Source organism: Poecile atricapillus, chromosome 1 (assembly GCF_030490865.1).
Source record: "Poecile atricapillus isolate bPoeAtr1 chromosome 1, bPoeAtr1.hap1, whole genome shotgun sequence".
Lineage (NCBI taxonomy): Eukaryota > Metazoa > Chordata > Aves > Passeriformes > Paridae > Poecile > Poecile atricapillus.
In genome coordinates, this window is record NC_081249.1 from 117,288,044 (window position 1) to 117,312,247 (window position 24,204).

Consider the following 24,204-nt stretch of genomic DNA (forward strand, 5'->3'; position numbering starts at 1 on the left):
CTGTGACACCACAGTGGTGACAGAGGCATTATTCCCCTCTCTGGGACATCACAGTCATGACAGCCTCAAATTCATCCCCTCTCTAACACCGCAGCACTGACTGATCCACTTTTCCTCCATTTGTGACATCAGAGCAGTGACAGGCCCAACTTACATCTGTTGATGACACCAAAGTGGTGGCAGCCTCAGTTTCTTCCTCTCTGTGACATCACAAAAATGAGTGACCCAGTTTCACCTCTCTCTGACATCACTGCAGTCAGTGACAAGTCCAATTTACACCTCTCTGGGACACCACAGTTGTGACAGACTCATTATTCTCTTCTCTGTGACATCACAGCAGAGACAGAACCAATTCAAACCTCTCTCTGATACCATAGGCATGACATCCCCAACTGCATCCCCTCTGTGGCAACAGACAAGTCAGAACACCTGTGGAACGTTCTCTCAGACTCCACAGCTGTGATAGCCCCTGTTTTCCTCTCTCTGGGACATCACAGCAGTGGGACACCCCAATCTACGCCTCTCTGGGACATCACAGCAGTGAAAGACCCAGTTTCCACCCTTTAAGACATCACAGCACTGACAGACCAAATTTCACCCTTTCTGTCACACCACAGATGGAACAAGCCCAACTTACACCTATCTGACACACCCCAGCGGTGACAGTGCCACGTTTCTCCTCTCCGTGACATAACATCAAAGACAAGTGGGAATTCATCCCCTCCTATAGGCCACAGCAGTGACAGCCTCAGTTTTCCTCTCTCTGGGAGATCACTGCACTGACAAGTCCAATTGACACATCTCTGTGACACCACGGCGCTGAAAGACCCATTATTCCCCTCTCTGGGACATCACATCAGAACCAATTTAAAACTCTCTGTCATACCACAGCCCTAACAACCCCAATTCCATCCCCTTTGTGGCAACAGACAAGTCATAGCACCTGTGCAACTTTCTCTGGACTGCACAACAGCGATCAATCCACTTTTCCCCTCTCTGGGACACCACAGCAGTGACAGACTCACTTATCCCCTCTTTCTGACACCACAGAAGTGACAGGCCCAATTGATGCCTCTCTGTGACACCAGTGCAGAGGCAGTCTCAGTTTTTTCCTCTCTGTGACATCACACCAATTGGGGACCCATTTTCCCCTCTCTATCACATCACTGCACTGACAACTCTCATTTACGCCTCTCTGTGACACCACAGTGGTGACAGAGGCATTATTCCCCTCTCTGGGACATCACAGTCATGACAGCCTCAAATTCATCCCCTCTCTAACACCGCAGCACTGACTGATCCACTTTTCCTCCATTTGTGACATCAGAGCAGTGACAGGCCCAACTTACATCTGTTGATGACACCAAAGTGGTGGCAGCCTCAGTTTCTTCCTCTCTGTGACATCACAAAAATGAGTGACCCAGTTTCACCTCTCTCTGACATCACTGCAGTCAGTGACAAGTCCAATTTACACCTCTCTGGGACACCACAGTTGTGACAGACTCATTATTCTCTTCTCTGTGACATCACAGCAGAGACAGAACCAATTCAAACCTCTCTCTGATACCATAGGCATGACATCCCCAACTGCATCCCCTCTGTGGCAACAGACAAGTCAGAACACCTGTGGAACTTTCTCTCAGACTCCACAGCTGTGATAGCCCCTGTTTTCCTCTCTCTGGGACATCACAGCAGTGGGACACCCCAATCTACGCCTCTCTGGGACATCACAGCAGTGAAAGACCCAGTTTCCACCCTTTAAGACATCACAGCACTGACAGACCAAATTTCACCCTTTCTGTCACACCACAGATGGAACAAGCCCAACTTACACCTATCTGACACACCCCAGCGGTGACAGTGCCACGTTTCTCCTCTCCGTGACATAACATCAAAGACAAGTGGGAATTCATCCCCTCCTATAGGCCACAGCAGTGACAGCCTCAGTTTTCCTCTCTCTGGGAGATCACTGCACTGACAAGTCCAATTGACACATCTCTGTGACACCACGGCGCTGAAAGACCCATTATTCCCCTCTCTGGGACATCACATCAGAACCAATTTAAAACTCTCTGTCATACCACAGCCCTAACAACCCCAATTCCATCCCCTTTGTGGCAACAGACAAGTCATAGCACCTGTGCAACTTTCTCTGGACTGCACAACAGCGATCAATCCACTTTTCCCCTCTCTGGGACACCACAGCAGTGACAGACTCACTTATCCCCTCTTTGTGACACCACAGAAGTGACAGGCCCAATTGATGCCTCTCTGTGACACCAGTGCAGAGGCAGTCTCAGTTTTTTCCTCTCTGTGACATCACACCAATCAGGGACCCATTTTCCCCTCTCTATCACATCACTGCACTGACAACTCTCATTTACGCCTCTCTGTGACACCACAGTGCTGACAGAGGCATTATTCCCCTCTCTGGGACATCACAGTCATGACAGCCTCAAATTCATCCCCTCTCTAACACCGCAGCACTGACTGATCCACTTTTCCTCCATTTGTGACATCAGAGCAGTGACAGGCCCAACTTACATCTGTTGATGACACCAAAGTGGTGGCAGCCTCAGTTTCTTCCTCTCTGTGACATCACAAAAATGAGTGACCCAGTTTCACCTCTCTCTGACATCTCTGCAGTCAGTGACAAGTCCAATTTACACCTCTCTGGGACACCACAGTTGTGACAGACTCATTATTCTCTTCTCTGTGACATCACAGCAGAGACAGAACCAATTCAAACCTCTCTCTGATACCATAGGCATGACATCCCCAACTGCATCCCCTCTGTGGCAACAGACAAGTCAGAACACCTGTGGAACTTTCTCTCAGACTCCACAGCTGTGATAGCCCCTGTTTTCCTCTCTCTGGGACATCACAGCAGTGGGACACCCCAATCTACGCCTCTCTGGGACATCACAGCAGCGAAAGACCCAGTTTCCACCCTTGAAGACATCACAGCACTGACAGACCAAATTTCACCCTTTCTGTCACACCACAGATGGAACAAGCCCAACTTACACCTATCTGACACACCCCAGTGGTGACAGTGCCAGGTTTCTCCTCTTCGTGACATAACATCAAAGACAAGTGGGAATTCATCCCCTCCTATAGGCCACAGCAGTGACAGCCTCAGTTTTCCTCTCTCTGGGAGATCACTGCACTGACAAGTCCAATTGACACCTCTCTGTGACACCACGGCGCTGAAAGACCCATTATTCCCCTCTCTGGGACATCACATCAGAACCAATTTAAAACTCTCTGTCATACCACAGCCCTAACAACCCCAATTCCATCCCCTTTGTGGCAACAGACAAGTCATAGCACCTGTGCAACTTTCTCTGGACTGCACAACAGCGATCAATCCACTTTTCCCCTCTCTGGGACACCACAGCAGTGACAGACTCACTTTTCCCCTCTTTGTGACACCACAGAAGTGACAGGCCCAATTGATGCCTCTCTGTGACACCAGTGCAGAGGCAGTCTCAGTTTTTTCCTCTCTGTGACATCACACCAATCAGGGACCCATTTTCCCCTCTCTATCACATCACTGCACTGACAACTCTCATTTACGCCTCTCTGTGACACCACAGTGGTGACAGAGGCATTATTCCCCTCTCTGGGACATCACAGTCATGACAGCCTCAAATTCATCCCCTCTCTAACACCGCAGCACTGACTGATCCACTTTTCCTCCATTTGTGACATCAGAGCAGTGACAGGCCCAACTTACATCTGTTGATGACACCAAAGTGGTGGCAGCCTCAGTTTCTTCCTCTCTGTGACATCACAAAAATGAGTGACCCAGTTTCACCTCTCTCTGACATCACTGCAGTCAGTGACAAGTCCAATTTACACCTCTCTGGGACACCACAGTGGTGACAGACTCATTATTCTCTTCTCTGTGACATCACAGCAGAGACAGAACCAATTCAAACCTCTCTCTGATACCATAGCCATGATATCCCCAACTGCATCCCCTCTGTGGCAACAGACAAGTCAGAACACCTGTGGAACGTTCTCTCAGACTCCACAGCTGTGATAGCCCCTGTTTTCCTCTCTCTGGGACATCACAGCAGTGGGACACCCCAATCTACGCCTCTCTGGGACATCACAGCAGTGAAAGACCCAGTTTCCACCCTTGAAGACACCACAGCAATGACAGACCAAATTTCACCCTTTCTGTCACACCACAGATGGAACAAGCCCAACTTACACCTATCTGACACACCCCAGCGGTGACAGTGCCACGTTTCTCCTCTTCGTGACATAACATCAAAGACAAGTGGGAATTCATCCCCTCCTATAGGCCACAGCAGTGACAGCCTCAGTTTTCCTCTCTCTGGGAGATCACTGCACTGACAAGTCCAATTGACACCTCTCTGTGACACCACGGCGCTGAAAGACCCATTATTCCCCTCTCTGGGACATCACATCAGAACCAATTTAAAACTCTCTGTCATACCACAGCCCTAACAACCCCAATTCCATCCCCTTTGTGGCAACAGACAAGTCATAGCACCTGTGCAACTTTCTCTGGGACTGCACAACAGCGATCACTCCACTTTTCCCCTCTCTGGGACACCACAGCAGTGACAGACTCACTTTTCCCCTCTTTGTGACATAACAGAAGTGACAGGCCCAATTGATGCCTCTCTGTGACACCAGTGCAGAGGCAGTCTCAGTTTTTTCCTCTCTGTGACATCACACCAATCGGGGACCCATTTTCCCCTCTCTATCACATCACTGCACTGACAACTCTCATTTACGCCTCTCTGTGACACCACAGTGCTGACAGAGGCATTATTCCCCTCTCTGGGACATCACAGTCATGACAGCCTCAAATTCATCCCCTCTCTAACACCGCAGCACTGACTGATCCACTTTTCCTCCATTTGTGACATCAGAGCAGTGACAGGCCCAACTTACATCTGTTGATGACACCAAAGTGGTGGCAGCCTCAGTTTCTTCCTCTCTGTGACATCACAAAAATGAGTGACCCAGTTTCACCTCTCTCTGACATCACTGCAGTCAGTGACAAGTCCAATTTACACCTCTCTGGGACACCACAGTGGTGACAGACTCATTATTCTCTTCTCTGTGACATCACAGCAGAGACAGAACCAATTCAAACCTCTCTCTGATACCATAGCCATGATATCCCCAACTGCATCCCCTCTGTGGCAACAGACAAGTCAGAACACCTGTGGAACGTTCTCTCAGACTCCACAGCTGTGATAGCCCCTGTTTTCCTCTCTCTGGGACATCACAGCAGTGGGACACCCCAATCTACGCCTCTCTGGGACATCACAGCAGTGAAAGACCCAGTTTCCACCCTTGAAGACACCACAGCAATGACAGACCAAATTTCACCCTTTCTGTCACACCACAGATGGAACAAGCCCAACTTACACCTATCTGACACACCCCAGCGGTGACAGTGCCACGTTTCTCCTCTTCGTGACATAACATCAAAGACAAGTGGGAATTCATCCCCTCCTATAGGCCACAGCAGTGACAGCCTCAGTTTTCCTCTCTCTGGGAGATCACTGCACTGACAAGTCCAATTGACACCTCTCTGTGACACCACGGCGCTGAAAGACCCATTATTCCCCTCTCTGGGACATCACATCAGAACCAATTTAAAACTCTCTGTCATACCACAGCCCTAACAACCCCAATTCCATCCCCTTTGTGGCAACAGACAAGTCATAGCACCTGTGCAACTTTCTCTGGGACTGCACAACAGTGATCACTCCACTTTTCCCCTCTCTGGGACACCACAGCAGTGACAGACTCACTTTTCCCCTCTTTGTGACACCACAGAAGTGACAGGCCCAATTGATGCCTCTCTGTGACACCAGTGCAGAGGCAGTCTCAGTTTTTTCCTCTCTGTGACATCACACCAGTCAGGGACCCATTTTCCCCTCTCTATCACATCACTGCACTGACAACTCTCATTTACGCCTCTCTGTGACACCACAGTGCTGACAGAGGCATTATTCCCCTCTCTGGGACATCACAGTCATGACAGCCTCAAATTCATCCCCTCTCTAACACCGCAGCACTGACTGATCCACTTTTCCTCCATTTGTGACATCAGAGCAGTGACAGGCCCAACTTACATCTGTTGATGACACCAAAGTGGTGGCAGCCTCAGTTTCTTCCTCTCTGTGACATCACAAAAATGAGTGACCCAGTTTCACCTCTCTCTGACATCACTGCAGTCAGTGACAAGTCCAATTTACACCTCTCTGGGACACCACAGTTGTGACAGACTCATTATTCTCTTCTCTGTGACATCACAGCAGAGACAGAACCAATTCAAACCTCTCTCTGATACCATAGGCATGACATCCCCAACTGCATCCCCTCTGTGGCAACAGACAAGTCAGAACACCTGTGGAACTTTCTCTCAGACTCCACAGCTGTGATAGCCCCTGTTTTCCTCTCTCTGGGACATCACAGCAGTGGGACACCCCAATCTACGCCTCTCTGGGACATCACAGCAGTGAAAGACCCAGTTTCCACCCTTGAAGACATCACAGCACTGACAGACCAAATTTCACCCTTTCTGTCACACCACAGATGGAACAAGCCCAACTTACACCTATCTGACACACCCCAGCGGTGACAGTGCCACGTTTCTCCTCTCCGTGACATAACATCAAAGACAAGTGGGAATTCATCCCCTCCTATAGGCCACAGCAGTGACAGCCTCAGTTTTCCTCTCTCTGGGAGATCACTGCACTGACAAGTCCAATTGACACATCTCTGTGACACCACGGCGCTGAAAGACCCATTATTCCCCTCTCTGGGACATCACATCAGAACCAATTTAAAACTCTCTGTCATACCACAGCCCTAACAACCCCAATTCCATCCCCTTTGTGGCAACAGACAAGTCATAGCACCTGTGCAACTTTCTCTGGACTGCACAACAGCGATCAATCCACTTTTCCCCTCTCTGGGACACCACAGCAGTGACAGACTCACTTATCCCCTCTTTGTGACACCACAGAAGTGACAGGCCCAATTGATGCCTCTCTGTGACACCAGTGCAGAGGCAGTCTCAGTTTTTTCCTCTCTGTGACATCACACCAATCAGGGACCCATTTTCCCCTCTCTATCACATCACTGCACTGACAACTCTCATTTACGCCTCTCTGTGACACCACAGTGCTGACAGAGGCATTATTCCCCTCTCTGGGACATCACAGTCATGACAGCCTCAAATTCATCCCCTCTCTAACACCGCAGCACTGACTGATCCACTTTTCCTCCATTTGTGACATCAGAGCAGTGACAGGCCCAACTTACATCTGTTGATGACACCAAAGTGGTGGCAGCCTCAGTTTCTTCCTCTCTGTGACATCACAAAAATGAGTGACCCAGTTTCACCTCTCTCTGACATCACTGCAGTCAGTGACAAGTCCAATTTACACCTCTCTGGGACACCACAGTTGTGACAGACTCATTATTCTCTTCTCTGTGACATCACAGCAGAGACAGAACCAATTCAAACCTCTCTCTGATACCATAGGCATGACATCCCCAACTGCATCCCCTCTGTGGCAACAGACAAGTCAGAACACCTGTGGAACTTTCTCTCAGACTCCACAGCTGTGATAGCCCCTGTTTTCCTCTCTCTGGGACATCACAGCAGTGGGACACCCCAATCTACGCCTCTCTGGGACATCACAGCAGTGAAAGACCCAGTTTCCACCCTTTAAGACATCACAGCACTGACAGACCAAATTTCACCCTTTCTGTCACACCACAGATGGAACAAGCCCAACTTACACCTATCTGACACACCCCAGCGGTGACAGTGCCACGTTTCTCCTCTCCGTGACATAACATCAAAGACAAGTGGGAATTCATCCCCTCCTATAGGCCACAGCAGTGACAGCCTCAGTTTTCCTCTCTCTGGGAGATCACTGCACTGACAAGTCCAATTGACACATCTCTGTGACACCACGGCGCTGAAAGACCCATTATTCCCCTCTCTGGGACATCACATCAGAACCAATTTAAAACTCTCTGTCATACCACAGCCCTAACAACCCCAATTCCATCCCCTTTGTGGCAACAGACAAGTCATAGCACCTGTGCAACTTTCTCTGGACTGCACAACAGCGATCAATCCACTTTTCCCCTCTCTGGGACACCACAGCAGTGACAGACTCACTTATCCCCTCTTTGTGACACCACAGAAGTGACAGGCCCAATTGATGCCTCTCTGTGACACCAGTGCAGAGGCAGTCTCAGTTTTTTCCTCTCTGTGACATCACACCAGTCAGGGACCCATTTTCCCCTCTCTATCACATCACTGCACTGACAACTCTCATTTACGCCTCTCTGTGACACCACAGTGCTGACAGAGGCATTATTCCCCTCTCTGGGACATCACAGTCATGACAGCCTCAAATTCATCCCCTCTCTAACACCGCAGCACTGACTGATCCACTTTTCCTCCATTTGTGACATCAGAGCAGTGACAGGCCCAACTTACATCTGTTGATGACACCAAAGTGGTGGCAGCCTCAGTTTCTTCCTCTCTGTGACATCACAAAAATGAGTGACCCAGTTTCACCTCTCTCTGACATCACTGCAGTCAGTGACAAGTCCAATTTACACCTCTCTGGGACACCACAGTTGTGACAGACTCATTATTCTCTTCTCTGTGACATCACAGCAGAGACAGAACCAATTCAAACCTCTCTCTGATACCATAGGCATGACATCCCCAACTGCATCCCCTCTGTGGCAACAGACAAGTCAGAACACCTGTGGAACTTTCTCTCAGACTCCACAGCTGTGATAGCCCCTGTTTTCCTCTCTCTGGGACATCACAGCAGTGGGACACCCCAATCTACGCCTCTCTGGGACATCACAGCAGTGAAAGACCCAGTTTCCACCCTTTAAGACATCACAGCACTGACAGACCAAATTTCACCCTTTCTGTCACACCACAGATGGAACAAGCCCAACTTACACCTATCTGACACACCCCAGCGGTGACAGTGCCACGTTTCTCCTCTCCGTGACATAACATCAAAGACAAGTGGGAATTCATCCCCTCCTATAGGCCACAGCAGTGACAGCCTCAGTTTTCCTCTCTCTGGGAGATCACTGCACTGACAAGTCCAATTGACACATCTCTGTGACACCACGGCGCTGAAAGACCCATTATTCCCCTCTCTGGGACATCACATCAGAACCAATTTAAAACTCTCTGTCATACCACAGCCCTAACAACCCCAATTCCATCCCCTTTGTGGCAACAGACAAGTCATAGCACCTGTGCAACTTTCTCTGGACTGCACAACAGCGATCAATCCACTTTTCCCCTCTCTGGGACACCACAGCAGTGACAGACTCACTTATCCCCTCTTTCTGACACCACAGAAGTGACAGGCCCAATTGATGCCTCTCTGTGACACCAGTGCAGAGGCAGTCTCAGTTTTTTCCTCTCTGTGACATCACACCAATCAGGGACCCATTTTCCCCTCTCTATCACATCACTGCACTGACAACTCTCATTTACGCCTCTCTGTGACACCACAGTGCTGACAGAGGCATTATTCCCCTCTCTGGGACATCACAGTCATGACAGCCTCAAATTCATCCCCTCTCTAACACCGCAGCACTGACTGATCCACTTTTCCTCCATTTGTGACATCAGAGCAGTGACAGGCCCAACTTACATCTGTTGATGACACCAAAGTGGTGGCAGCCTCAGTTTCTTCCTCTCTGTGACATCACAAAAATGAGTGACCCAGTTTCACCTCTCTCTGACATCACTGCAGTCAGTGACAAGTCCAATTTACACCTCTCTGGGACACCACAGTGGTGACAGACTCATTATTCTCTTCTCTGTGACATCACAGCAGAGACAGAACCAATTCAAACCTCTCTCTGATACCATAGGCATGACATCCCCAACTGCATCCCCTCTGTGGCAACAGACAAGTCAGAACACCTGTGGAACTTTCTCTCAGACTCCACAGCTGTGATAGCCCCTGTTTTCCTCTCTCTGGGACATCACAGCAGTGGGACACCCCAATCTACGCCTCTCTGGGACATCACAGCAGTGAAAGACCCAGTTTCCACCCTTTAAGACATCACAGCACTGACAGACCAAATTTCACCCTTTCTGTCACACCACAGATGGAACAAGCCCAACTTACACCTATCTGACACACCCCAGCGGTGACAGTGCCACGTTTCTCCTCTCCGTGACATAACATCAAAGACAAGTGGGAATTCATCCCCTCCTATAGGCCACAGCAGTGACAGCCTCAGTTTTCCTCTCTCTGGGAGATCACTGCACTGACAAGTCCAATTGACACCTCTCTGTGACACCACGGCGCTGAAAGACCCATTATTCCCCTCTCTGGGACATCACATCAGAACCAATTTAAAACTCTCTGTCATACCACAGCCCTAACAACCCCAATTCCATCCCCTTTGTGGCAACACACAAGTCATAGCACCTGTGCAACTTTCTCTGGGACTGCACAACAGCGATCGATCCACTTTTCCCCTCTCTGGGACACCACAGCAGTGACAGACTCACTTTTCCCCTCTTTGTGACATCACAGAAGTGACAGGCCCAATTGATGCCTCTCTGTGACACCAGTGCAGAGGCAGTCTCAGTTTTTTCCTCTCTGTGACATCACACCAATAGGGGACCCATTTTCCCCTCTCTATCACATCACTGCACTGACAACTCTCATTTACGCCTCTCTGTGACACCACAGTGCTGACAGAGGCATTATTCCCCTCTCTGGGACATCACAGTCATGACAGCCTCAAATTCATCCCCTCTCTAACACCGCAGCACTGACTGATCCACTTTTCCTCCATTTGTGACATCAGAGCAGTGACAGGCCCAACTTACATCTGTTGATGACACCAAAGTGGTGGCAGCCTCAGTTTCTTCCTCTCTGTGACATCACAAAAATGAGTGACCCAGTTTCACCTCTCTCTGACATCTCTGCAGTCAGTGACAAATCCAATTTACACCTCTCTGCGACACCACAGTTGTGACAGACTCATTATTCTCTTCTCTGTGACATCACAGCAGAGACAGAACCAATTCAAACCTCTCTCTGATACCATAGGCATGACATCCCCAACTGCATCCCCTCTGTGGCAACAGACAAGTCAGAACACCTGTGGAACTTTCTCTCAGACTCCACAGCTGTGATAGCCCCTGTTTTCCTCTCTCTGGGACATCACAGCAGTGGGACACCCCAATCTACGCCTCTCTGGGACATCACAGCAGTGAAAGACCCAGTTTCCACCCTTGAAGACATCACAGCACTGACAGACCAAATTTCACCCTTTCTGTCACACCACAGATGGAACAAGCCCAACTTACACCTATCTGACACACCCCAGCGGTGACAGTGCCACGTTTCTCCTCTCCGTGACATAACATCAAAGACAAGTGGGAATTCATCCCCTCCTATAGGCCACAGCAGTGACAGCCTCAGTTTTCCTCTCTCTGGGAGATCACTGCACTGACAAGTCCAATTGACACATCTCTGTGACACCACGGCGCTGAAAGACCCATTATTCCCCTCTCTGGGACATCACATCAGAACCAATTTAAAACTCTCTGTCATACCACAGCCCTAACAACCCCAATTCCATCCCCTTTGTGGCAACAGACAAGTCATAGCACCTGTGCAACTTTCTCTGGACTGCACAACAGCGATCAATCCACTTTTCCCCTCTCTGGGACACCACAGCAGTGACAGACTCACTTTTCCCCTCTTTGTGACACCACAGAAGTGACAGGCCCAATTGATGCCTCTCTGTGACACCAGTGCAGAGGCAGTCTCAGTTTTTTCCTCTCTGTGACATCACACCAATCAGGGACCCATTTTCCCCTCTCTATCACATCACTGCACTGACAACTCTCATTTACGCCTCTCTGTGACACCACAGTGCTGACAGAGGCATTATTCCCCTCTCTGGGACATCACAGTCATGACAGCCTCAAATTCATCCCCTCTCTAACACCGCAGCACTGACTGATCCACTTTTCCTCCATTTGTGACATCAGAGCAGTGACAGGCCCAACTTACATCTGTTGATGACACCAAAGTGGTGGCAGCCTCAGTTTCTTCCTCTCTGTGACATCACAAAAATGAGTGACCCAGTTTCACCTCTCTCTGACATCTCTGCAGTCAGTGACAAGTCCAATTTACACCTCTCTGGGACACCACAGTTGTGACAGACTCATTATTCTCTTCTCTGTGACATCACAGCAGAGACAGAACCAATTCAAACCTCTCTCTGATACCATAGGCATGACATCCCCAACTGCATCCCCTCTGTGGCAACAGACAAGTCAGAACACCTGTGGAACTTTCTCTCAGACTCCACAGCTGTGATAGCCCCTGTTTTCCTCTCTCTGGGACATCACAGCAGTGGGACACCCCAATCTACGCCTCTCTGGGACATCACAGCAGTGAAAGACCCAGTTTCCACCCTTTAAGACATCACAGCACTGACAGACCAAATTTCACCCTTTCTGTCACACCACAGATGGAACAAGCCCAACTTACACCTATCTGACACACCCCAGCGGTGACAGTGCCACGTTTCTCCTCTCCGTGACATAACATCAAAGACAAGTGGGAATTCATCCCCTCCTATAGGCCACAGCAGTGACAGCCTCAGTTTTCCTCTCTCTGGGAGATCACTGCACTGACAAGTCCAATTGACACATCTCTGTGACACCACGGCGCTGAAAGACCCATTATTCCCCTCTCTGGGACATCACATCAGAACCAATTTAAAACTCTCTGTCATACCACAGCCCTAACAACCCCAATTCCATCCCCTTTGTGGCAACAGACAAGTCATAGCACCTGTGCAACTTTCTCTGGACTGCACAACAGCGATCAATCCACTTTTCCCCTCTCTGGGACACCACAGCAGTGACAGACTCACTTTTCCCCTCTTTGTGACACCACAGAAGTGACAGGCCCAATTGATGCCTCTCTGTGACACCAGTGCAGAGGCAGTCTCAGTTTTTTCCTCTCTGTGACATCACACCAATCAGGGACCCATTTTCCCCTCTCTATCACATCACTGCACTGACAACTGTCATTTACGCCTCTCTGTGACACCACAGTGCTGACAGAGGCATTATTCCCCTCTCTGGGACATCACAGTCATGACAGCCTCAAATTCATCCCCTCTCTAACACCGCAGCACTGACTGATCCACTTTTCCTCCATTTGTGACATCAGAGCAGTGACAGGCCCAACTTACATCTGTTGATGACACCAAAGTGGTGGCAGCCTCAGTTTCTTCCTCTCTGTGACATCACAAAAATGAGTGACCCAGTTTCACCTCTCTCTGACATCTCTGCAGTCAGTGACAAGTCCAATTTACACCTCTCTGGGACACCACAGTTGTGACAGACTCATTATTCTCTTCTCTGTGACATCACAGCAGAGACAGAACCAATTCAAACCTCTCTCTGATACCATAGGCATGACATCCCCAACTGCATCCCCTCTGTGGCAACAGACAAGTCAGAACACCTGTGGAACTTTCTCTCAGACTCCACAGCTGTGATAGCCCCTGTTTTCCTCTCTCTGGGACATCACAGCAGTGGGACACCCCAATCTACGCCTCTCTGGGACATCACAGCAGTGAAAGACCCAGTTTCCACCCTTTAAGACATCACAGCACTGACAGACCAAATTTCACCCTTTCTGTCACACCACAGATGGAACAAGCCCAACTTACACCTATCTGACACACCCCAGCGGTGACAGTGCCACGTTTCTCCTCTCCGTGACATAACATCAAAGACAAGTGGGAATTCATCCCCTCCTATAGGCCACAGCAGTGACAGCCTCAGTTTTCCTCTCTCTGGGAGATCACTGCACTGACAAGTCCAATTGACACATCTCTGTGACACCACGGCGCTGAAAGACCCATTATTCCCCTCTCTGGGACATCACATCAGAACCAATTTAAAACTCTCTGTCATACCACAGCCCTAACAACCCCAATTCCATCCCCTTTGTGGCAACAGACAAGTCATAGCACCTGTGCAACTTTCTCTGGACTGCACAACAGCGATCAATCCACTTTTCCCCTCTCTAGGACACCACAGCAGTGACAGACTCACTTTTCCCCTCTTTGTGACACCACAGAAGTGACAGGCCCAATTGATGCCTCTCTGTGACACCAGTGCAGAGGCAGTCTCAGTTTTTTCCTCTCTGTGACATCACACCAATTGGGGACCCATTTTCCCCTCTCTATCACATCACTGCACTGACAACTCTCATTTACGCCTCTCTGTGACACCACAGTGCTGACAGAGGCATTATTCCCCTCTCTGGGACATCACAGTCATGACAGCCTCAAATTCATCCCCTCTCTAACACCGCAGCACTGACTGATCCACTTTTCCTCCATTTGTGACATCAGAGCAGTGACAGGCCCAACTTACATCTGTTGATGACACCAAAGTGGTGGCAGCCTCAGTTTCTTCCTCTCTGTGACATCACAAAAATGAGTGACCCAGTTTCACCTCCCTCTGACATCACTGCAGTCAGTGACAAGTCCAATTTACACCTCTCTGGGACACCACAGTGGTGACAGACTCATTATTCTCTTCTCTGTGACATCACAGCAGAGACAGAACCAATTCAAACCTCTCTCTGATACCATAGCCATGATATCCCCAACTGCATCCCCTCTGTGGCAACAGACAAGTCAGAACACCTGTGGAACGTTCTCTCAGACTCCACAGCTGTGATAGCCCCTGTTTTCCTCTCTCTGGGACATCACAGCAGTGGGACACCCCAATCTACGCCTCTCTGGGACATCACAGCAGTGAAAGACCCAGTTTCCACCCTTGAAGACATCACAGCACTGACAGACCAAATTTCACCCTTTCTGTCACACCACAGATCGAACAAGCCCAACTTACACCTATCTGACACACCCCAGTGGTGACAGTGCCAGGTTTCTCCTCTTCGTGACATAACATCAAAGACAAGTGGGAATTCATCCCCTCCTATAGGCCACAGCAGTGACAGCCTCAGTTTTCCTCTCTCTGGGAGATCACTGCACTGACAAGTCCAATTGACACCTCTCTGTGACACCACGGCGCTGAAAGACCCATTATTCCCCTCTTTGGGACATCACATCAGAACCAATTTAAAACTCTCTGTCATACCACAGCCCTAACAACCCCAATTCCATCCCCTTTGTGGCAACAGACAAGTCATAGCACCTGTGCAACTTTCTCTGGACTGCACAACAGCGATCAATCCACTTTTCCCCTCTCTGGGACACCACAGCAGTGACAGACTCACTTTTCCCCTCTTTGTGACACCACAGAAGTGACAGGCCCAATTGATGCCTCTCTGTGACACCAGTGCAGAGGCAGTCTCAGTTTTTTCCTCTCTGTGACATCACACCAATCAGGGACCCATTTTCCCCTCTCTATCACATCACTGCACTGACAACTCTCATTTACGCCTCTCTGTGACACCACAGTGCTGACAGAGGCATTATTCCCCTCTCTGGGACATCACAGTCATGACAGCCTCAAATTCATCCCCTCTCTAACACCGCAGCACTGACTGATCCACTTTTCCTCCATTTGTGACATCAGAGCAGTGACAGGCCCAACTTACATCTGTTGATGACACCAAAGTGGTGGCAGCCTCAGTTTCTTCCTCTCTGTGACATCACAAAAATGAGTGACCCAGTTTCACCTCTCTCTGACATCACTGCAGTCAGTGACAAGTCCAATTTACACCTCTCTGGGACACCACAGTGGTGACAGACTCATTATTCTCTTCTCTGTGACATCACAGCAGAGACAGAACCAATTCAAACCTCTCCCTGATACCATAGCCATGACATCCCCAACTGCATCCCCTCTGTGGCAACAGACAAGTCAGAACACCTCTAACTTTCTCTCTGACTCCACAGCTGTGATAGCCTCTCTTTTCCTTTCTCTGGGACATCACAGCAGTGGGACACCCCAATCTACGCCTCTCTGGGACATCACAGCAGTGAAAGACCCAGTTTCCACCCTTGAAGACATCACAGCACTGACAGACCAAATTTCACCCTTTCTGTCACACCACAGATGGAACAAGCCCAACTTACACCTATCTGACACACCCCAGCGGTGACAGTGCCACGTTTCTCCTCTCCGTGACATAACATCAAAGACAAGTGGGAATTCATCCCCTCCTATAGGCCACAGCAGTGACAGCCTCAGTTTTCCTCTCTCTGGGAGATCACTGCACTGACAAGTCCAATTGACACCTCTCTGTGACACCACGGCGCTGAAAGACCCATTATTCCCCTCTCTGGGACATCACATCAGAACCAATTTAAAACTCTCTGTCATACCACAGCCCTAACAACCCCAATTCCATCCCCTTTGTGGCAACAGACAAGTCATAGCACCTGTGCAACTTTCTCTGGGACTGCACAACAGCGATCAATCCACTTTTCCCCTCTCTGGGACACCACAGCAGTGACAGACTCACTTTTCCCCTCTTTGTGACATAACAGAAGTGACAGGCCCAATTGATGCCTCTCTGTGACACCAGTGCAGAGGCAGTCTCAGTTTTTTCCTCTCTGTGACATCACACCAATCGGGGACCCATTTTCCCCTCTCTATCACATCACTGCACTGACAACTCTCATTTACGCCTCTCTGTGACACCACAGTGCTGACAGAGGCATTATTCCCCTCTCTGGGACATCACAGTCATGACAGCCTCAAATTCATCCCCTCTCTAACACCGCAGCACTGACTGATCCACTTTTCCTCCATTTGTGACATCAGAGCAGTGACAGGCCCAACTTACATCTGTTGATGACACCAAAGTGGTGGCAGCCTCAGTTTCTTCCTCTCTGTGACATCACAAAAATGAGTGACCCAGTTTCACCTCTCTCTGACATCACTGCAGTCAGTGACAAGTCCAATTTACACCTCTCTGGGACACCACAGTTGTGACAGACTCATTATTCTCTTCTCTGTGACATCACAGCAGAGACAGAACCCATTCAAACCTCTCTCTGATACCATAGGCATGACATCCCCAACTGCATCCCCTCTGTGGCAACAGACAAGTCAGAACACCTGTGGAACTTTCTCTCAGACTCCACAGCTGTGATAGCCCCTGTTTTCCTCTCTCTGGGACATCACAGCAGTGGGACACCCCAATCTACGCCTCTCTGGGACATCACAGCAGTGAAAGACCCAGTTTCCACCCTTGAAGACATCACAGCACTGACAGACCAAATTTCACCCTTTCTGTCACACCACAGATGGAACAAGCCCAACTTACACCTATCTGACACACCCCAGCGGTGACAGTGCCACGTTTCTCCTCTCCGTGACATAACATCAAAGACAAGTGGGAATTCATCCCCTCCTATAGGCCACAGCAGTGACAGCCTCAGTTTTCCTCTCTCTGGGAGATCACTGCACTGACAAGTCCAATTGACACATCTCTGTGACACCACGGCACTGAAAGACCCATTATTCCCCTCTCTGGGACATCACATCAGAACCAATTTAAAACTCTCTGTCATACCACAGCCCTAACAACCCCAATTCCATCCCCTTTGTGGCAACAGACAAGTCATAGCACCTGTGCAACTTTCTCTGGGACTGCACAACAGCGATCAATCCACTTTTCCCCTCTCTGGGACACCACAGCAGTGACAGACTCACTTTTCCCCTCTTTGTGACATCACAGAAGTGACAGGCCCAATTGATGCCTCTCTGTGACACCAGTGCAGAGGCAGTCTCAGTTTTTTCCTCTCTGTGTCATCACACCAATCAGGGACCCATTTTCCCCTCTCTATCACATCACTGCACTGACAACTGTCATTTACGCCTCTCTGTGACACCACAGTGCTGACAGAGGCATTATTCCCCTCTCTGGGACATCACAGTCATGACAGCCTCAAATTCATCCCCTCTCTAACACCGCAGCACTGACTGATCCACTTTTCCTCCATTTGTGACATCAGAGCAGTGACAGGCCCAACTTACATCTGTTGATGACACCAAAGTGGTGGCAGCCTCAGTTTCTTCCTCTCTGTGACATCACAAAAATGAGTGACCCAGTTTCACCTCTCTCTGACATCACTGCAGTCAGTGACAAGTCCAATTTACACCTCTCTGCGACACCACAGTGGTGACAGACTCATTATTCTCTTCTCTGTGACATCACAGCAGAGACAGAACCAATTCAAACCTCTCTCTGATACCATAGGCATGACATCCCCAACTGCATCCCCTCTGTGGCAACAGACAAGTCAGAACACCTGTGGAACGTTCTCTCAGACTCCACAGCTGTGATAGCCCCTGTTTTCCTCTCTCTGGGACATCACAGCAGTGGGACACCCCAATCTACGCCTCTCTGGGACATCACAGCAGTGAAAGACCCAGTTTCCACCCTTGAAGACATCACAGCACTGACAGACCAAATTTCACCCTTTCTGTCACACCACAGATCGAACAAGCCCAACTTACACCTATCTGACACACCCCAGTGGTGACAGTGCCAGGTTTCTCCTCTTCGTGACATAACATCAAAGACAAGTGGGAATTCATCCCCTCCTATAGGCCACAGCAGTGACAGCCTCAGTTTTCCTCTCTCTGGGAGATCACTGCACTGACAAGTCCAATTGACACCTCTCTGTGACACCACGGCGCTGAAAGACCCATTATTCCCCTCTCTGGGACATCACATCAGAACCAATTTAAAACTCTCTGTCATACCACAGCCCTAACAACCCCAATTCCATCCCCTTTGTGGCAACAGACAAGTCATAGCACCTGTGCAACTTTCTCTGGACTGCACAACAGCGATCAATCCACTTTTCCCCTCTCTGGGACACCACAGCAGTGACAGACTCACTTTTCCCCTCTTTGTGACACCACAGAAGTGACAGGCCCAATTGATGCCTCTCTGTGACACCAGTGCAGAGGCAGTCTCAGTTTTTTCCTCTCTGTGACATCACACCAATCAGGGACCCATTTTCCCCTCTCTATCACATCACTGCACTGACAACTCGAATTTACGCCTCTCTGTGACACCACAGTGCTGACAGAGGCATTATTCCCCTCTCTGGGACATCACAGTCATGACAGCCTCAAATTCATCCCCTCTCTAACACCGCAGCACTGACTGATCCACTTTTCCTCCATTTGTGACATCAGAGCAGTGACAGGCCCAACTTACATCTGTTGATGACACCAAAGTGGTGGCAGCCTCAGTTTCTTCCTCTCTGTGACATCACAAAAATGAGTGACCCAGTTTCACCTCTCTCTGACATCACTGCAGTCAGTGACAAGTCCAATTTACACCTCTCTGGGACACCACAGTGGTGACAGACTCATTATTCTCTTCTCTGTGACATCACAGCAGAGACAGAACCAATTCAAACCTCTCCCTGATACCATAGCCATGACATCCCCAACTGCATCCCCTCTGTGGCAACAGACAAGTCAGAACACCTCTAACTTTCTCTCTGACTCCACAGCTGTGATAGCCTCTCTTTTCCTTTCTCTGGGACATCACAGCAGTGGGACACCCCAATCTACGCCTCTCTGGGACATCACAGCAGTGAAAGACCCAGTTTCCACCCTTTAAGACATCACAGCACTGACAGACCAAATTTCACCCTTTCTGTCACACCACAGATGGAACAAGCCCAACTTACACCTATCTGACACACCCCAGCGGTGACAGTGCCACGTTTCTCCTCTCCGTGACATAACATCAAAGACAAGTGGGAATTCATCCCCTCCTATAGGCCACAGCAGTGACAGCCTCAGTTTTCCTCTCTCTGGGAGATCACTGCACTGACAAGTCCAATTGACACCTCTCTGTGACACCACGGCGCTGAAAGACCCATTATTCCCCTCTCTGGGACATCACATCAGAACCAATTTAAAACTCTCTGTCATACCACAGCCCTAACAACCCCAATTCCATCCCCTTTGTGGCAACAGACAAGTCATAGCACCTGTGCAACTTTCTCTGGGACTGCACAACAGCGATCAATCCACTTTTCCCCTCTCTGGGACACCACAGCAGTGACAGACTCACTTTTCCCCTCTTTGTGACATAACAGAAGTGACAGGCCCAATTGATGCCTCTCTGTGACACCAGTGCAGAGGCAGTCTCAGTTTTTTCCTCTCTGTGACATCACACCAATCGGGGACCCATTTTCCCCTCTCTATCACATCACTGCACTGACAACTCTCATTTACGCCTCTCTGTGACACCACAGTGCTGACAGAGGCATTATTCCCCTCTCTGGGACATCACAGTCATGACAGCCTCAAATTCATCCCCTCTCTAACACCGCAGCACTGACTGATCCACTTTTCCTCCATTTGTGACATCAGAGCAGTGACAGGCCCAACTTACATCTGTTGATGACACCAAAGTGGTGGCAGCCTCAGTTTCTTCCTCTCTGTGACATCACAAAAATGAGTGACCCAGTTTCACCTCTCTCTGACATCACTGCAGTCAGTGACAAGTCCAATTTACACCTCTCTGGGACACCACAGTGGTGACAGACTCATTATTCTCTTCTCTGTGACATCACAGCAGAGACAGAACCAATTCAAACCTCTCTCTGATACCATAGCCATGACATCCCCAACTGCATCCCCTCTGTGGCAACAGACAAGTCAGAACACCTGTGGAACTTTCTCTCAGACTCCACAGCTGTGATAGCCCCTGTTTTCCTCTCTCTGGGACATCACGGCAGTGGGACACCCCAATCTACGCCTCTCTGGGACATCACAGCAGTGAAGGACCCAGTTTCCACCCTTTAAGACATCACAGCAATGACAGACCAAATTTCACCCTTTCTGTCACACCACAGATGGAACAAGCCCAACTTACACCTATCTGACACACCCCAGCGGTGACAGTGCCACGTTTCTCCTCTCCGTGACATAACATCAAAGACAAGTGGGAATTCATCCCCTCCTATAGGCCACAGCAGTGACAGCCTCAGTTTTCCTCTCTCTGGGAGATCACTGCACTGACAAGTCCAATTGACACATCTCTGTGACACCACGGCGCTGAAAGACCCATTATTCCCCTCTCTGGGACATCACATCAGAACCAATTTAAAACTCTCTGTCATACCACAGCCCTAACAACCCCAATTCCATCCCCTTTGTGGCAACAGACAAGTCATAGCACCTGTGCAACTTTCTCTGGGACTGCACAACAGCGATCAATCCACTTTTCCCCTCTCTGGGACACCACAGCAGTGACAGACTCACTTTTCCCCTCTTTGTGACATCACAGAAGTGACAGGCCCAATTGATGCCTCTCTGTGACACCAGTGCAGAGGCAGTCTCAGTTTTTTCCTCTCTGTGACATCACACCAATAGGGGACCCATTTTCCCCTCTCTATCACATCACTGCACTGACAACTCTCATTTACGCCTCTCTGTGACACCACAGTGCTGACAGAGGCATTATTCCCCTCTCTGGGACATCACAGTCATGACAGCCTCAAATTCATCCCCTCTCTAACACCGCAGCACTGACTGATCCACTTTTCCTCCATTTGTGACATCAGAGCAGTGACAGGCCCAACTTACATCTGTTGATGACACCAAAGTGGTGGCAGCCTCAGTTTCTTCCTCTCTGTGACATCACAAAAATGAGTGACCCAGTTTCACCTCTCTCTGACATCACTGCAGTCAGTGACAAGTCCAATTTACACCTCTCTGGGACACCACAGTGGTGACAGACTCATTATTCTCTTCTCTGTGACATCACAGCAGAGACAGAACCAATTCAAACCTCTCTCTGATACCATAGGCATGACATCCCCAACTGCATCCCCTCTGTGGCAACAGACAAGTCAGAACACCTGTGGAACTTTCTCTCAGACTCCACAGCTGTGATAGCCCCTGTTTTCCTCTCTCTGGGACATCACAGCAGTGGGACACCCCAATCTACGCCTCTCTGGGACATCACAGCAGTGAAAGACCCAGTTTCCACCCTTTAAGACATCACAGCACTGACAGACCAAATTTCACCCTTTCTGTCACACCACAGATGGAACAAGCCCAACTTACACCTATCTGACACACCCCAGCGGTGACAGTGCCACGTTTCTCCTCTCCGTGACATAACATCAAAGACAAGTGGGAATTCATCCCCTCCTATAGGCCACAGCAGTGACAGCCTCAGTTTTCCTCTCTCTGGGAGATCACTGCACTGACAAGTCCAATTGACACATCTCTGTGACACCACGGCACTGAAAGACCCATTATTCCCCTCTCTGGGACATCACATCAGAACCAATTTAAAACTCTCTGTCATACCACAGCCCTAACAACCCCAATTCCATCCCCTTTGTGGCAACAGACAAGTCATAGCACCTGTGCAACTTTCTCTGGGACTGCACAACAGCGATCAATCCACTTTTCCCCTCTCTGGGACACCACAGCAGTGACAGACTCACTTTTCCCCTCTTTGTGACATCACAGAAGTGACAGGCCCAATTGATGCCTCTCTGTGACACCAGTGCAGAGGCAGTCTCAGTTTTTTCCTCTCTGTGACATCACACCAATCAGGGACCCATTTTCCCCTCTCTATCACATCACTGCACTGACAACTGTCATTTACGCCTCTCTGTGACACCACAGTGCTGACAGAGGCATTATTCCCCTCTCTGGGACATCACAGTCATGACAGCCTCAAATTCATCCCCTCTCTAACACCGCAGCACTGACTGATCCACTTTTCCTCCATTTGTGACATCAGAGCAGTGACAGGCCCAACTTACATCTGTTGATGACACCAAAGTGGTGGCAGCCTCAGTTTCTTCCTCTCTGTGACATCACAAAAATGAGTGACCCAGTTTCACCTCTCTCTGACATCACTGCAGTCAGTGACAAGTCCAATTTACACCTCTCTGGGACACCACAGTGGTGACAGACTCATTATTCTCTTCTCTGTGACATCACAGCAGAGACAGAACCAATTCAAACCTCTCCCTGATACCATAGCCATGACATCCCCAACTGCATCCCCTCTGTGGCAACAGACAAGTCAGAACACCTCTAACTTTCTCTCTGACTCCACAGCTGTGATAGCCTCTCTTTTCCTTTCTCTGGGACATCACAGCAGTGGGACACCCCAATCTACGCCTCTCTGGGACATCACAGCAGTGAAAGACCCAGTTTCCACCCTTTAAGACATCACAGCACTGACAGACCAAATTTCACCCTTTCTGTCACACCACAGATGGAACAAGCCCAACTTACACCTATCTGACACACCCCAGCGGTGACAGTGCCACGTTTCTCCTCTCCGTGACATAACATCAAAGACAAGTGGGAATTCATCCCCTCCTATAGGCCACAGCAGTGACAGCCTCAGTTTTCCTCTCTCTGGGAGATCACTGCACTGACAAGTCCAATTGACACCTCTCTGTGACACCACGGCGCTGAAAGACCCATTATTCCCCTCTCTGGGACATCACATCAGAACCAATTTAAAACTCTCTGTCATACCACAGCCCTAACAACCCCAATTCCATCCCCTTTGTGGCAACAGACAAGTCATAGCACCTGTGCAACTTTCTCTGGGACTGCACAACAGCGATCAATCCACTTTTCCCCTCTCTGGGACACCACAGCAGTGACAGACTCACTTTTCCCCTCTTTGTGACATAACAGAAGTGACAGGCCCAATTGATGCCTCTCTGTGACACCAGTGCAGAGGCAGTCTCAGTTTTTTCCTCTCTGTGACATCACACCAATCGGGGACCCATTTTCCCCTCTCTATCACATCACTGCACTGACAACTCGAATTTACGCCTCTCTGTGACACCACAGTGCTGACAGAGGCATTATTCCCCTCTCTGGGACATCACAGTCATGACAGCCTCAAATTCATCCCCTCTCTAACACCGCAGCACTGACTGATCCACTTTTCCTCCATTTGTGACATCAGAGCAGTGACAGGCCCAACTTACATCTGTTGATGACACCAAAGTGGTGGCAGCCTCAGTTTCTTCCTCTCTGTGACATCACAAAAATGAGTGACCCAGTTTCACCTCTCTCTGACATCACTGCAGTCAGTGACAAGTCCAATTTACACCTCTCTGGGACACCACAGTGGT